Raw genomic sequence first — 14,620 nt, forward strand, 5'->3', positions numbered from 1 at the left:
TCTCTCTCCGATCTCTTCCACTCTCAATAATGGTGGCACTCGGCGGGAGGTCATCTTGGCCTTCTTCCACTCCTCCAAGACCATTATTAATGTCTATCTGAAATGCACCATCTTGGTCCAGAGCCCTCAGCCAAATCTCCTCTTTTTTGATAGGCGTCTCCTGCGTCTTATCAACTTCCTTCCTTAACCCACTACTCCTATTAGCACCTTGCTGGCTCCTCTGCCACCTCCTTTTTCTGCCGGCTCACTGGCACCTTCCTCTTCCTCTCTGGCTACAATGCCACATGTTACTACCACCTCTGCCCACTCTCTGGCCCCCCTACCACTTCCGTTGGGTGTACCACAAGCCTGTACCCCACCCCAGAAATCTTTCAAATGTGGCAACCTGCTCCATGTCGCTACTCTCATCCCTCGCTCTGCTATCAAACACTTCTTCGACATCTGCACATCCTCGAAGAAATTGACCTGGATGTCCCTGCTCTCACCAAGACATGGTTCATGGTCGCTCGTTCATGAGTTTTGACACTCTCCTCCCTGGTGGCTACAATATCCTCTCCGAGCCCAGACCCAACCGACCCAGAGGTGGAGTAGCTCTGATCTGTCAGGAGTGGGTCCCTGCTTCTGTCATTCCTACACAGGCCTACTCCTCCTTTTAATGCCTGGTCTGCAGGCTCCATATCTCTCCTGGCTTCTCTCTGACTGTGGCTACCATCTATAGGCCACAAGGCCAGGTGGCCATCTTCCTCTCAGAGTGGGCTGACCTCTCTTCTTGTCTCTACCTCTCAGCTTCTCCTCTAAGAACTCAACATGCACTTGGATGCTTCGAATCAATCTCTCTCTCTCTCTCTCTCTCTCTCTCTCTCTCTCGCTCTCTCTCTCTCCATTTTACCCTCTGGTCTGACACACTCTGAGGACACACCTAGGATGTTCTAATCTCCTCAGACATCCCCTTCTCCAACCCTCTCACCACTCCTTTCTCTTGGGCTGACCACTTTCTGCTTTCCTCTCACCTGAAATTCTCTGTCCCTCAGGCAAAGGCCACCCCAGCACTGCCACCTCGCTTCTTGGTCATTCGTTCCATGAAGCGTGTATCAGTGGATGCCTTTGCCTTTACTTTCTCTGCTCCTCCTCCTGCGGCTGACTCACACTCTGATACAGCCCTCTGTAACCTACATCTTTCTATATCCAACACACTGGATATCCTTGCCTCAGTCATGAGAATCTGGTTAAAGCCTACTTCCAAGTGCAATTCTTGGTAGGACTCCGACCTCGCCGCCCTGAAAAGCAAGTCCTGGGTGGCTGAGAGGAAGTGGATGGCTTTGGGCGCATCCTCCGACAAACTGGCCTGCTGCCAGCTCCAAAGGCAATACAAACTCTCTGTCCTATCCAATAAGAAAGCGCTCATCCAAGCCTGTGTCTCTTCGGCCTCTGACAACACAGCCAAACTCTTTAGAATCTGCAAGGAGCTGGCCAAACCTTTGCCAGTCTCCAACTCTCCTGTTCCCTCCCAGGCCCGCTGTATGGCTCTGGCAGGACATCCTGTCCTCGCTCTCCTCTCTTCCACTCCCTCTACCTCTCTCGGCCCCCTATGGTCACCTCTCCCTCTCCTCCTCTTTTCTCCTCTTTTTCTGTGAAAACACCTGACGATGTTTCTAGGCAAGTCCGATCTATGAAAGTGTCGTCCGAACAGGTGCTCCCCTGCTCCTCCTGAACCATCAAGGACCACACTGACACCCTTGCTCCAGCCTTGGCAGATTTCTGCAATCACTCTTTCGCCGCTGGTTATTTCCCCTTTCTCCGCAAGCACTCCCTTGTACACCCCCTCCTTAAAAAGCCTTCTGCTGATCCTACCTGTCTGGCAAACTATCGCCCATTCTCCATCACTCCTTTCCTGGTCAAACTCTTGGAAAAGATGGCCATCTCCCAGCTTACTCTCCACACTGAATCTGTTGGTTGTCTCCATGATCATCAGTCTGGCTTCAGAGCAGCCAGAGGCATGGAAACTGCTCTCCTGAACACCCGTAAAGATCTGCTCTCTAATCTTGACTCCAGCCTTCCTTCTGTCCTCTTCTTCCTTGACATGTCCTCTGCTTTTGACACGGTCAATCACGCCATTCTGATCAATCGACTTTGTGAGAACTTGGGCATCACGGATCATGCCCTGGAGTGGTTGACCTACTTCCTCCTGGACTGACCCTCCAAGGCCCAACTTGGGTCCTTTCTCTCCACCACCTCTCTCTCCATTTGTGGTGTTTCCCCAGGGTTCTATCCTCTCACCCTTCAATGACTAATTGGCCCCTTTGGCCCACCTGATATCTACCTTCTCTAACTTTCAGTGTTATGCAGATGACACTCAGCTCTCGTTCTGGCTCCTCTCCTCTCTTGCTCATTCCTGAATGTCTATCCACGATTCAGGATTGGTGCACCTCCAACAATCTCTGCCTTAATGCCAGTCAGATGGTGATCCTTCTCATTGGGAGCCCCGCTCCGGCTTTCCCTCTCTCACTCTGGCCGCCCTCCTTGGGCCCTTTATCTTCGCCTTCCTGTGAGGCAAAAAACCTTGGTGTCCTCTTCTACTCCACTCTCTCCGTCTCTCCTCACATCATGGACCTTGACAAGAAGGCCCACTACCAGCTGCACCTCCTCAGATTTATTCTTCCTATTGCCACTTTCCCCCAAAAGCTCACTTTCTCCAGAGCCCTGGTTCTCTCTAGGCTGGACTACTGCAAAAGCCTCTTTCTCAATCTGCCTTCCTCTACTCTCCAACTAATCCAGAACATGACTGCAAAACTTATCCTTGGCCTCAAGCCCAGTGATCGTATATGTCTCCAGCCCTGAAATCTCTCCACTGGCTCCCGGTGGCTGCAAGGATCAAGTTCAAGATCCTCTGCATTGTCCACAGGGCTTTCTTGGGCCGGGGCCTGCACTACATCCAACTCTCTGTTCTCCCTTCCCCCTGCACTTTGCACTGTCGCACTTGCCTAGTAAGATAGTTTGTCTTGTCCACCATCTGTCTTCCCTCCCTTGTCTTGTCGCGCCTTGAAACACTTGGGTACAGGTGCGTTATAAATGACATATCATATCATATCATACTGTAATAGTCAAATAAAAGAATGTTCAACCAAAGTTCTCCTATCAGGAAGGAGAGAAGGAAAGGTAGAAGACTTCAATCAAGTTGTTGTTAAAGCTTGTAGTAGACTTTCAGTTGTGGGCTGGCTCAATATGAACACTGGGGCAGAAGGGGCTCGCTGGTGCTTCTTCTGTTAATCTGTGTCCATGAGGGAATGGAGGGTAGTTTCTGCCAGATTGTTTTACTGGATCTGCAATGGCTGTATTAAAAGGGAAGTTGTGTTTCTTAGGTGGTTCTGACCCATAATATCTGTCATGTTATACTGAGCAATCATATTGGAAGGACTTGCGAGACACAGGCATTCTAGCACTTTACCTAAAGTCTTTCTGTAGGTCGCATTAAGATGTACATATGAAGAAGCCTGCATGAACTCCAGTTGGAGGTAGTACCCACTCTGCTGGCTTCTTGGTTCCCCTAAATCAAAGCGACAAGAGAAATATCTGCAGAGTAAAATTCTTCCAAGAGCTCTGTCAGTTCCCTGATAGACTCTAGTGATGAACACACAGGGGACTCATGTTTCAGAGAGCCATAACTTGAATGCACTGTGTAAAAGCCTGAAGTAAGGCTTCAACACCTTGTATTCATGCCCAGGCTCAGTTTCATTCATTTGTATGGCGGTGAGGAGTGGCAGAACCTAACTTGCGTTTCTGCCACTCCCTTCCTTTCAGCCATACAGATGCTCCAGCATCTGCACCGGCATGCATTCTCATGCCAGCACAAATGTTGTAAATCCGTACGGAATCAAATTTGGCGGCGGGAGCCATTTACGATGCAGTGCAAACAGAGGTTCCCTGAGATCAGATTGTGCAATTTTTAGAACAAGAGCTCCAGGGTCTTTATCTTCATCAAACATCTGCCTCATCCCACCCAGGAATCTGGGTTTAGAAGTCGGGATGAATTACGACTTCAATCGCTGATGCAGTGGTCCAAGTAGAGAGACTAGGTGCCATGGTTTAACAATCCATAGATTGAGCCACTGCTAGATGCCCACTGGAAAATCGGAATGGCATAATGTTTTTTCTTTCTTGTTCCGGAGCTGGGGCTAGGCCGATGAGCGTGCGACTGATGTCGACTGATAGACTTCTGCTGGTGGCATAAGATACAGTGGGCCCTGGATCCACCATAGGCATTGAGGTAGATACCGCTGGCACTACCATTGCTTTGATGTGGGCACCTTTACCTGTTGTCTTCTAGTTGATTAATCATCTAAAGAACCATACTTATAGTCCTCCCACTGAAAGTGATGGTGATTCTTCCTGAAGGAAGAAGTGGCGGAGGAATGTTGAGATTCATTATGAGAGTAAAGCCTCTTCCTCTTTTATGTCTCTGTCCTTTCTCCTTCTCCGAGGAAATGGTATCCTCTGGTTACAATGATTTTACTTTTTCAGATTTTCAGAGGTCTTTGCAGGAAGTCTTGCTCAAGGATTTAGATGGATGTTGAGAGCTATCCTCATGAAGGGCTGTGAAGGGCTATGGACACAGGGTGCATGGCCTGACTGCAACACTAGCCCTCGTGTTTTATGGTCAACCCACAAGCACCAAAGGTACATTCTGTGGAGGTCCAACACAGACAATCTACGGCTGCAGTCCTACAAGGATTGAAGCCCAAGGCCTTCGGGGTACTGAGCTTGACGAAGATTATTTTTGTTTCAAGGAAGGAGAGAACAAGAAGACAGGCATTCACTCTCTACGCTCCAAAACTCTGGAACCCCCCCCTCGTCAACATCAGACTTGACCGATCACTTCTACAGTTCAAGAAAGAGCTCAAGACCTTTCTCTCCAAGGAATGGCTCCTCCTTAACCTGTAGGCCCACACACCCTGCACTTCCCACCCTACCTGAGACTTAGTGATGTGCTCCCCATTGTCTTCCCCCTATGCTGCCAATTGCCCATCCTCCCCTCTGCTTCCCTCACTCACTGTGTTCTTCCCTCTATGATTGTAAAGTGCTCTGTTGCTTCTTGAAGCTAGGCTCAAGCTCAATAAATACCCTAATAATAATAATAAAATAATAATAATAATAATAATAATCCTCTATGTATATCACCATGGCATTGCTTCTGGAGCCCTGACGTTGATTGCACAGAGGGGCCTGGCCATGATCTGCACTACAACCTCTGGTGGCTGAAAGATTTCCAGAGAACAGCTGGCGCTGGGTAATGTATCTAAAAGAAGGAATCTGTGGGAGTATACAATCCATTAGAAATAAACATTACTGGTAAGTAATCGGGGCATTTATTTAAAACTTTTATTTGACAAAAAAACAAAAAATCATGAATGAACATCATACAGTGAGAATGCACACCGGTCTGAAAACATGGATCGCATAAAGAAACAATACAGTCATGCCAGTCATTTTCCAACTTTTCTGGGTGCAACAAAACGAAAATTATAATAAAGCCTCCTGAAACATTAGCCCAATTTTGAAAGTTTGATTGCGTTCTTCAGACTAACAAAAACCATTTTCACATCCCCTCCCTCAACCTTAATGGCACAAACATATAGGGCCTCATTACGACCCTGGCGGTAAGGGGTTAGCACCAGCGTTAGCTGCGCCGACCCCTTACCGCCAATTACGAGGTCCCTTAGCGCCATGGCGCTTTTAACACCTGCTTTTAGCAGGTGTTAAAATCCATGGCGCTAAGGGACCATGGAGTTAATTACGCCACCGTAATTTACGGTGGCGTAATTAACGCCTTCCCCACTCCCATTATGCCCTATGGGGCAAAAATGGGAATGGGGAAGGGTAAATGGGGATTGGGGACTTACCGCCCCGCCGACCTCGGAATGGGGCGGTAAGTCCGCCAACCACCATGGCGTAAACGTAGTTTACGCCATGGTGGTAAAGTCACGGCCCAGGCGGTAACTTACCGCCTGGGTCGTAATGAGGCCCATAGTCGCTGTCCCGAAACGGGGGCTTGTGGTACTGATAGGTAAACTGTATGAGAAGGCATTTTAGCAATTAAAGTCCATCCGGACACTTCAAGGATCTTTCGGGTACTTCCTAGCTATAGTACCTCGTTAGAGGAGGCAGCGGTGTAATCAAGAGCCGTGCAGGTGAGCTGATGTCCAGATTTCACTCTGTCTACATTGCTTTAAACAGCCCACAGCTTATGACTGGACTCGCCCGGGTTTCTCTTTCCTATAATATTCCATGGAGGGGAGCCATTCAGCATCAATATATGTGTTATATGTGTGTGACTCCATGAGGGTTGCTGTAAGACTCACCATTTCGTAAATGTCAAATGCTTTGTTAAGCTAGTCTAATTTGGACGGGAGAGTATTCCTTTTCCATTGTTGTGCTAAACATACTCTGGTGGCCCAAATAAGATTCGAGGCATATGGGGGTAGCAAAACATAGCCATGATCTCTTCTTTCAACCCCGAACAGTAGTAACAAGGGTGCATACTCTGTCTATCTTTTCAATTGGGCTGCCCCCTTCATATATTTTCGAGAACCTGAGCAGGGTCAGATACCAGCGAGACAGGATTCTGCAATTTAAAATGTTATACTACATTGCAATTGTTGATGACCATACCGCTCTGTACAAAGTGGGCCAGACCTCTACTTCACCCTGCAGATCTAAATCTTTTTCCCAGCTAACCTGAGCACGGCAGGTGGGTAAATGACCTCTTGTTAACAATGCCGTACAAAACGGTGACATCAAACCCTTTGTATCAATATGCAAATCGAGGATGCGCTCCAAGGGGGTTAAATGCCTCTTTAATTGGTCTTTCCAGAGATGGTCAAACAGAACCCCCTAAGCTGTAGGTAAACTAGTGGGGGAATATTTTGTATCTGCAGCTCTTGGTCTACGACATTCTTTGATATATACATACCTATGCTCCACATTTGACCTGCCCTAGTCAATCCCCCTTCCTACAATTCTTGGAATGTTCTAGATCCACCATTAGGTCTCTTATTGGGGAGCCCATATGGAGCTCAGTGCAGAAGGCCATGAGGTGATACCACTCATGTCTGCTCCTGGCCGCCATACTGCCAGGAAAACGGTTAATACAGGGTGGGTCCCAATCTTTTTAGAAAGTCTGCTCTGGGGGACCCATAACCATTCACCCCTCGTGAGCGTGGAAAAAAAGTACATTCTCAAGGGTAAACCATTGTTTTTCTCTATTATCCCTTAAGTGGACCACTATTAGTCAGAGTTGGCCAGCCTTGTAGTACTCACTTATATCTGGGTGGCTCATCCCGCCTTCTTTCTTGGGAAGAATAAGGGTTTTGTATGCAATTTGCGGTCTTTACCCACCCAGAGGAAAGCGAGAAGTTCACTCTTAATTTTTAACAAAGCACCTCAGGAACCACAACAGGTAGGGCCTGAAACAAAACCATCAATATAGAGAGAACATTAATTTTAATCGATGTAAATCATGCAGCCCAGGATAAAGTCATCTGATCATCTATTGAGATCTCGGGTGATGGCAGCCCATAGTGGTGGATAATTAGCCTCGTACAAGTCACTCAGCTGCCCTATGAGAGTTACGCCTAGGTACTTAATCCCAGCTGCACCAAGTTGTAAACCATGACATTGCATGTTATGTTGGGTATGGGTGTTCTTTGACAACAAGGGCAGCGCTGTAGTCTTATGGATATTGATTTGAAACCCTGAGTGCAGGCCACAATCATCAATTGTTTGCAACAAGGCCGGGACAGAAACATCGGGGCGGTGATGTACGCAAGTATATCATCTGCAAACATGGCGAGTTTGTATTCACTACCACTTCTCTGAAACCCTCTAACACTGGTGTTGTTGCGGATCTCCTGCACCAACGGCTCAATCACGAGGATGTATAGCAATGGGGATAAGGGGCATCCCTGCCGCATTTCCCTGCTTAGTTGGATGCTTTCTGGTGCCACACCATTTACTACTACCTGGGCTGATGTGTTTCTAGATAATGCAAAAGCTTCTGTAATCCATTGCTCCCCTAGGACAGCTTTTGTAAGGACTGTGCTCAGGAATGACCACTTCACTCTAGCAAATGCCTTTTCGGTGTCAATTGAGATGAGACATGGGTCTATGTCATCCTATGCCACCTGCTATAATATCTAGTATTTAAGGATGTTATCCGAGCCTGGTCTTCCCTGAACATATCCTGTCTGATTGTTATGTATGTGCTTTGGCAGAATACTGCCTAGGAGGTTCGCTAGGATACTCGCATATAACTTTGTGTCCACTTTGATTAAAGAAATTGGGTGATATGAGGCGCAATTCGCTTGGTCTTTCCCTTCTCTTGGTATAACTATGATTCTGGCCTGGTTGAAGGACGTTGATGCTTCTCCAGTTTACAATGTTATTGTATAGCTTGACTACAAAATGGGGCTATGGATGGACCAAATGTTTTGTAAAAGGCTAGAGTGTAGCCATCTTGGCCGGGTGCTGACCAAGCCTTATGTTTGGAAATTACTTGCAGAACTCCATATTGTTATTTTGTGCATTCAAATCCTTAAGGTCTTCAGGTGGATTTAAGTGGAATGCTCGCTAAATATTGGTGTGTGCTTGTGGGATCGTCTTGACTTTCCGAAGTGTGCAGTGTAGCATAGAATTGTGCAAAGCGCTGTGTAATTTCTAGAGGGGAGATTATGGGCCTCATTCCGAGTATGGCGGTAAGGGATAGCGGCCACCGCTAACGAGAGCGGTGGCGGTAATCCCTTACCGCCATACTCCGAGTTCCCTTAGCGCCATGGTGCTTTTAACACCTGCTTTTAGCAGGCGTTAAATACCATGGCGCTAAGGGACCTTGATGTTAATTACGCCACCGTAATTTACGGTGGCGTAATTGACGCCTTCCCCACTCCCATTATGCCCTATGGGGCAAGAATGGGAATGGGGAAGGGTAAATGGGGATTGGGGAATTACCGCCCCGCCAACCTTGGAATGGGGCGGTAATTCCGCCAACCACCAAGGCGCTGCCGGTCCGGGTACGGCGTCAACCAAGGCGTTAATAGTGCCATTGGTTAGCGCCGTACTCGGAATGAGGCCCTATGAGTGTTTCTGCTAGGCTCTTAATCTCCAGCCCCACTCTATCTGCTCTTTCCTCCCTCAATTTGGAAGCTAACATGGAATGAGCCGTATCCACTTTTTCATAATATCTTTGCTTCAGATGACGAAACCGGGTCAAGACTTTCCCCTTCCCTAATTCACTTAGTTCTTTCCTAAGCTGTTCTACTTTGATAACCTTTTCTTTAGGTGGATTTGCTTGTTTGTGTAGCAAGGCTTCTTTACTCCTAATTTCCTGATTTAGTGTTGACTCTTAGTATGCAGATCCTCTTTTTCGCAGTCCCTCCTGCTATTAACACACTCCTCCAGGTTGATTTTGCTGCTTCCCAAACTGTGTTAAGTGCGGTTTTCCCGGTGTCGTTGATTGAGAAAAACTCACTTATGTGTTCTCGTAGCTGTTTGTGAAAAGAGTGGGTCCTGGCTGAGGATATCTTTACATATCCATCTATGGGACAATGGCGTGGTGGGTCTCAAGTCTAGAGTAAGCACACTCATGTCATGGTCTGACCATCCTACAATCGCCGTGTCTGTGGATATGATTTTGTATGCATGAATTGATTCGATAAGAATATTATCTATGCGGGAATATGTCTTATATGTGAGTAAAATGTGTACATTCTGACAGAAGGATGGAAGTGTCGCCATGTATCAATTAAATGTACCTCTTCTAACAAGTCTTTCAGGCCGCCTTATGGGGGATATGTGGCGGCTCAGCATCCGGGCACTGTGACCACCAGTCCACAGAGGGATCCGCTATCATGTTCAAATCTGCTCCACATATTAGTAGTCCTTCCCCCTATTCCACCAAGAAGTTTAAGACCAATCTGCAGAAAGAAAATTGTTGTTGATTTGGGGCATATACTCAAACATGGTTGACCATGGTGTGACCAATTGAACCTTTTACCAGCACATGTCTACCTTCCTCGTGCCTAAAGATGTTAGTTATGGTGAGACCTAGGGAGGCTTTGTACAGGTGTTTCCCCTTTAGCAGAAGTTCTTCCCCTTGTCTAAATTTAGTTTCATGTACAAATAAAACATCCAACTTTGCAGGTTTAGACTCTCTTGTTAACATTTAACGTTTCTGGGGGGAGTTAAGCCCTTTAACTTTTAGTGTGCCACATTAACCAGACTGTTAACTGACATCTCTATTCCAAGAAATGCTCTTGACTACTACAAACCTTAAGGTCCAATAACCCAGTATCTCTGCTGAGATGAAGCCACTGCCTGGCATGAGACGTATTGCATGCTCGTAACGAACATTCCAGAAAGTAGGCCTCCTTATAAATATGTTAATGCCATTTTTCGAACTGCTTATAACCCTGCCCACCTAATTTAACTACAAAAAAAAGAAAAAAGTCAACCAAAACTTCATTGTAGATAAAAAAACAGACGCCGTAAAAAAAAGAAATAGGGCCGCTTTTAGGTGATTCCTTGTCTCTCCAGGTGCTATGATGCTATTGTCTTGCTGAAGCAGGTGCGTCAAGTCTTCTAAGCACACATCACCTGTGATTCGGCAGAGCCTGCATGGGTGCCTTCATCTGGCACTTTTCGTCTGGTGCCAGACCATCCTTCGAAAGAAGAAAAAAAACGGTAAGTGCGTTAACTTTGTATAAGTTATCCTTGGCTGGAGCGGTACAAAATTGTTTCCAAAAGGCTGGAAGTTCCACAGTTGGTTATGTTCATCACAGAGTATTAAATCTACGATATTCCCTCGATCCTCCTGTTTTTCCTCGTTTTGGCGGGCGTTCATAACACGGACCTCTTTGTTCCATGCCTCTCATGTTGTCACCCAAAATGGTGCTTGTCTTCTCCTTGTAATCTCTGTCGAGCCCCTGCCGCTTCTTTGCCATTTGTGATTATGTAATCTTCTCCCCTATTTTAAAATTCTACGAAAAAGGCAATCCACTACGATATCTAATACCTTGATTCCGGAGCCATGTTGTTAGTTGAGCACTGTACCTCCTTTTTTGAAGGGTAATTAAAGACAAGTCTTGATAAATACGTACACTTGACCCCTCAAAGTCAATTTTATCTTGGCCTCTCGTTTTGTTGATAATGTCAGCTTCCTGCCTGTAGTTATGGCATTTTACAATCACTGGCGTCGGCCAATGGGTGGTCTTCCTCCTCTGTGTACCCTGTCAAACTCTATGGCTTGTGTTGGGGGCACTTCAGAGAGGGACTCACCAAGAGCTTTGATTTGCATTTCCAAAGTCTGTGGAGTCTCCCCCTGAGATTCTTTCAATCCAAGTAGCCTTATGTTCGTGTGTCGCTCTCTGTTGTCTAGGTCGTCTACTTTTGCAGCTAAGTATGCTTCTCGCTGCTCCGGGTCCAGGAAGCAGCATTCCGTTTTCATCTCAGCAACAGCCGCTGACTGTTGATAGTTTTTGTTAAGACGGATTTCTGAACTCTGTCCTGGTGGCGCAGAAGTTCAGAAGGCCAACCTAATTACTTGGAACAGGGTAACCTCTGAATGAGCCAGACCAATCAAGGTAGCGATCGCGGCGGTCAAGACTAGGTCTCAAGAGGGGTGAGGGTGACTGAAAGCCCGCAATGAGCACACAAAGCAAGAGCGCTTACAAACTACGCCAAACAGTTGTTATATCAAAAATATATACACATTTATTTTAAGGCCTTTAAAACAACGACCGTAGCAACAAAATCACAATATCACAATATTAAGCCAACACATACCATATCAACACAATATATATACAAATACGACAGTCTCAAGCATTAGAGGCACGAAATGTGTAGTCCACCTGCAAGGGAAGGAAAACAGGCAGTGCGATAATGCTTTAGACTCAGTTCGCCTTCAGAGGCACCTAACTAGATGGAAGTCCGAGCCCTGCGAAGAGTGGAGGCTTGTGCTCAAAGTACCTGCACACGCTGGTGCCAACGGGCAAAAGGAGAAGCTCTTCGGAGGAAGTCAGGCAGTTCGGGTTAGTGCACAACAGAAGAAGAACAGGTTCCGCGACTCAAGCGCAGCGTCCACAGTGAGCAGAAGCAGAGCGCGAGTACGGACAAAAGGGTGCTGTTTTTACACAGCGGGGAAAAGCAATGGGCTACTGCAGGAGGGCGACCAGATCCTAGCTATACTACTCACCGGTCCGCGATGCATGCAGACCCAGGCTTCTCCACGTTAGTTTCAGCAGCTGGCAGGTTCAGAAGAGCCGGGAATGCCTCGTCGTCGTGTAGAGTAGAAAGACGTCCCAATCGAAGAAACCTGCACAGTTTTGTCACCACAGCAGGGCAACGGAGCGGCCGTGTGTATCTGAGCCAAATGTACACTACTCACTTCAGACTTGGGAACGCCAAGTGTACGAAGCGTGTGAGAGTGACCAGGACTCGAAATACAACACAGCCTGGCGGCGGTTACAGAGCAGGACTCCCTTGTAAGCTGGTCAGTCAACTGGATGGCCCAGAGACACTTCCGAAGGCTTACTGGCAGGAGATGATGAAGTCGCCGAGAATAGCTGTTCCTGCTATTCCAAAGGTCGAAGCACCAGTACAGGCCTTCTGGTTCGATCAAAGGAGGAAAGGGTTTCACAGGACGACAGCAGTGCAAAGGAGGAGTCCTTCAGCGGGTCACCAGCGATTCCTCAGTCCAGCCTCTTGGTTGCAGGATACTTGGCTCCTGTATTCCTTCGTTCGTGAGAACTCAGGAGATCGACATGGTAGTGGTGTTTCCAGCCCCCTCTTATCCACGGTTCCCTTCGCGCCAAAACCGAGGGGAGCCAATGGGAGATCCGCTCATCAACACACATACCATACGTGGACCAATCACGGACCACGGTGGTCCCAGGCATTCACACTACCCTAGACTCTCTGGCACCCAGGATGTGTATTGGGACCAGACATCCCAGCCCACACCCTGGAGGCACACAAAAGACATGTAGAAGCCCGCGAAAGCAACCAGGTTTCGCGGGAAAGTACATGCCCAAATAAGGAAGGCCCCGGGTCGCTCGACCTGGGGAAGGTGTAGGGAGCAAGACGGTCAGTGGACAGGACAAAGGAGCCTCGTGGTCTGGCCATTTTGGGAGCCAGGCCACCATTTTGGGTTCAGCGCGAAAAACGCGCTCAGAACGCCAAAAGGAGCTCAAAATACACAAATCAATCGCTGCCACCATTCCAGTCCCTGAATGACTTGCACCGATCAAATACCATCATAAACGAGTATCTAGGGCCTGTAGAAGGCTAGAGACCCAAGAGAGCTGTAACTTAGCTTACAGTGCCCTCTTGTGTCATGTTGCACGAAAGCCGCAACATGATAAAAGAAACTACGGGAAACAGCGTTCCCCGGTACTGACTGTCTTAAGGGCATGTCAGTTTCCCCGTAAGAAAGGAGCGAAAGCCCAGAGGAGTGCGGCAGAAGGCTGCACTTCTCTGGCAAAGTCAAGAACAAGGTGAAAAACAACAGCAAAAAGTTTAGGGGTTGCCACATGGAAGGAAAATTACCTACAATTACGAAATCTTTCCTAACACTCGCCCCTCCCAGACTATGGACAGGGGGAACTAATCCACCCCTGGATGAGTCTCTTGTTTAGGTCGGTTAAACATTCTGGACAACCCATCAGCATTGCTATGTTGGACACCTGGCCTATGCTCAATAGTGAAGTCGAAGCCTTGTAGACTTATGGACCACCTAAGCAACTTTGGATTCTCCCCCTTCATGTTCATTAGCCACTTTAACGGCTTATGGTCAGTTTGCACAGTGAAGTGGGTCCCATAGAGGTAGGGCCTCAGCTTCCTTAGGGCCCACACAACAGAGAAACATTCTTTCTCTACCGTGGACCATCTGAGCTCTCTGTCCTTAAGCTGGCGACTAATAAAACCGATAGGGTGTTCCTTACCCTTCTCATCTACTTGTGATAGTACAGCTCCTATCCCAGTGTCAGAGGCGTCCGTCTGCACGATAAAAGGTCTTTGATAATCAGGGGCCCTGAGGACAGGGGCCTGGCACTAGGAGTCTTTTAAGCCATTAAAGGCCTTCTCACACTCGTCGGTCCAAGTTACCTTCTTGGGTTTCTTCGGAGTTGTGAGGGCAGTCAGAGGAGCAGCTATGGTGCCATAGTCTGCCACAAAATTGAGGTAATACCCCGTGAGTCCTAAGAAGGCTCTCACTTAGGTTTGCGTAGTGGGGGTAGGCCAGTCTTGTAATGCTTGTACTTTACTGGGTAGAGGCTGTATCCTCCCTCCACCTACTTCATGTCCAAGGTAAACCACTGAGCCTTGTCCATTTTGGTGAGGGGCCACTCGGACACCCTCAAAAGAGCTTTCTGAAGGACTGCTTTGGAACAGGTCGGGGAGAGGTTCAGACTCCTCTTCCTCAACGTCTGAAGCCAATAGCAGTGCTGCGATTTCGACGCTTGGGACGAAAGCCTTCAGCCTATTCACGTGAAACACTTTTGGAGCCTGTCCAGGCCTTCCAAGGTCCACTGAATAGTTAACCTCACCCAGGGGCTCCACCACTGGGTAAGGG

The sequence above is a fragment of the Ambystoma mexicanum genome, chromosome 6q, assembly GCF_040938575.1.
Source record: "Ambystoma mexicanum isolate Mex_15411 chromosome 6q, UKY_AmexF1_1, whole genome shotgun sequence".
Lineage (NCBI taxonomy): Eukaryota > Metazoa > Chordata > Amphibia > Caudata > Ambystomatidae > Ambystoma > Ambystoma mexicanum.